A 3,150-nucleotide genomic window follows, 5' to 3' on the forward strand; every position below is an offset into this window, starting at 1 on the left:
TTGCTAAAGAATTAATGAGAAAGAAATACTTCACAGCTTATTAGGAGCCATTCTCACCGTGATATCTAAATTTTTTAAAAAAAAGATAACTCACAGAAAACTATAAAGTAGTATCTCTTATGAATATAAATATAAAAATCTTCAATAAAATAGTAGTAACCTGAATCTGGCAATGTATAAAAAGTATACACCATAATCAAGTGGAATTTATCCAAGGAATGCAATATTAGTCCAATGTAACTTATCTTAATAATAAAATAAAAGACAAAACCCACATGAATATCTCAATAGATGCAGAGAAGCATTTGAAAAAATCCAATAATACCCTTTCATGATGAAAACACAACAAATGGGAATAGAATGGAATTTTCTCAACCTGATAAATGGTATCTATGAAAAACCCACAGTTAACATCAAACTTAATAGTAAGGGACTGGCTGCTTTCACCCCCCCCCCCCCAGCATCAGGAACAAGATAAAAATATCTACTTTGGCACTTATATTCAACATTGTACTGGTAATTCTAGCCAGGTCAACTAGGCAAGAAAATGACATAAAAGGCATTCAGGTTGGCAAGGAAAAAGTAAAACTCCATTTTCATTCAACATGATCTTTTAAAAACGAGTTAGAACTAAAACAAACAAACAAGTTCAACTATAGTGCAGGACAAGATCAGTATACAAAAATCATTTGCATTTTTGTATTTAGGAATAAAATTAAGAAATGTAAAACTTATGAAAATTACATAACAATATTAAAAGAAATTAAAGAACTCTAATTTAAGTAAAAAGACATAACTTATTCAAGGATTAGAAGACTTAAATTTAAGATGGTAATATTCCACAGATTCAGCTGTAGAGTCAATGCAATCTCTACTAAAATTGTAGCTGGTTTTTGCAGAAATTAACAAGCTGATTCTAAAATTCCTGTGGAAATGCAAGGGACTAGGAATAGCCAATGTTGAAAAAGAACAAAACTGAAGGAATCATATATTCTGATTTCAAAAGTTGATACAAAACTACATGATCAACCCAGTATGATACTGGCATAAAGATAGATATATAGACCAATAAAATAGAATTGAGAGTACAGAGGTAAGTCCTCACATTCATTGTCAATTGATTCTCAAAAAGTGTGCCAAGACCACTCAGTGGGGAAAGAAAATTATTTCCAGCAAATGCTGTTGGGACAACTGAATATCATCATTCAAAAGAATGAAGTTGGGCTCCTTCCTCACACTATACATAAAAACTATTCAAAATGAATGAAAAACCTAAATGCATGGTGAGCACCATCAGTACAAAAATCTCAGAAGAAAATATAGTCTTAAACTTTATGACTCTGAAAAAAAAAAAAAAAACTTTATGACTCTGGATTAAACAATGGCTTCTTAGATTTGCCTAGAGCAAGACCATGGTGGCGGGGGTGGGGTGGGTATGCATAAGGGGAAATAAGGAGCGACTGATAATGGATACAAGATTTCTTTGGGGAGTAATAAAACTTCTTTTTTTTTTTTTTTAAAGATTTTATTTATTCACTTGACAGAGAGAGATCACAAGTAGGCAGAGAGGCAGGCAGAGAGAGAGAGAGGAGGAAGCAGGCTCCCTGCCAAGCAGAGAGCCCGACGCGGGACTCGATCCCGGGACGCGAGATCATGACCTGAGCCGAAGGCAGCGGCTCAACCCACTGAGCCACCCAGGTGCCCCATGGGGAGTAATAAAACTTCTAAATTAATTGTGGTGATGGTTGCACAACTCTGTGAATATATTAAAAACCACTGAATTGTACACTTTAAATGGATGAATTGTATGGTCTGTGAATTATATCCCCATAAAGCTGTTATTTTTGAAAATGGATAAGAGAATCTAGCTGTTTCCTATTAGGATAGTCATTAAAAAGATTGACAAAAATGTACAACATGCCACTCCTTCCGGTTATATTTTTTAGAAAATACACTTATTTTTATTTAAAATATGTTTATGTTAACACATAATGAGTCTGTTGGTATTTTTTAGTAAGCTAAGTGGGTTTTGAAGTTTGTAGTTTTAACTTCTAATATGATAAGTATTGATACATATAAATGCATAAATTGTTATGAGAAATTATAAATGAGGACATGATGTGAAAATGTATAAAAGAAATGAAATGAATTTTAAAATACCAAATAAAAATATTTATTATTTGTATTCTAGTAGTAAGTACTACCAAAAGAGAAAAACACTACTGAAAATTGTTTGGAACCTTACTTAAAAACAATAAACAAGTGTTTTTTTACATTATTATTTGAAGATGCATAGTACTCTGCTTTCAAAATTAAAAGTGTACTTAGAATTACTATTGAGGGGTGCCCGGGTGGCTCAGTGAGTTAAAGCCTCTGCTTTCAGCTCAGGTCATGATCCCAGAATCCTGGGATCTCTCTGCCTCCCTCTATGCCAAATAAATAAATAAAATGTTTAAAAAAAAAAAAAAGAATTACTATCAATTCATTAAAAAAAAATCCTAGCAAAATGGATATGCCTAAGGAAACAAAAGCAAAAATAAACTTTTGGGACTTCACCAAAATCAAAAGCTTCTGCACAGCAAAGGAAACAGTCAAAAAAATAAAGAGGCAACCCACGGAATGGGAGAAGGTATTTGCAAATGACAGTACAGACAAAAGGTTGATATCCAGGATCTATAATGAACTCCTCAAACTCAACACACACGAAAGAGGCAAACATATCAAAAAATGGGCAGAAGATATGAACAGACACTTCTCCAATGAAGACATACAAATGGCTATCAGACACATGAAAAAATGTTCATCATAACTAGCACTCAGGGAGATTCAAATTAAAACCACATTGAGATATCACCTTACACCAGTTAGAATGGCCAAAATTAGCAAGACAGGAAACAACATGTGTTGGAGGGGATGTGAGAAAGGGGAACCCTCTTACACTGTTGGTGGGAATGCAAGTTGGTGCAGCCTCTTTGGAGAACAGTGTGGAGATTCCTCAAGAAATTAAAAATAGAATTTCCCTATGACCCTGCAATTTCAGTACTGGGTATTTACCCCAAAGATACAGATGTCGTGAAAAGAAGGGCCATCTGTACCCAATGTTTATAGCAGCAATGGCCACGGTCGCCAAACTATGGAAAGAACCAAGAT

The sequence above is a fragment of the Mustela nivalis genome (genome assembly GCF_964662115.1).
Source record: "Mustela nivalis genome assembly, chromosome: 8".
Lineage (NCBI taxonomy): Eukaryota > Metazoa > Chordata > Mammalia > Carnivora > Mustelidae > Mustela > Mustela nivalis.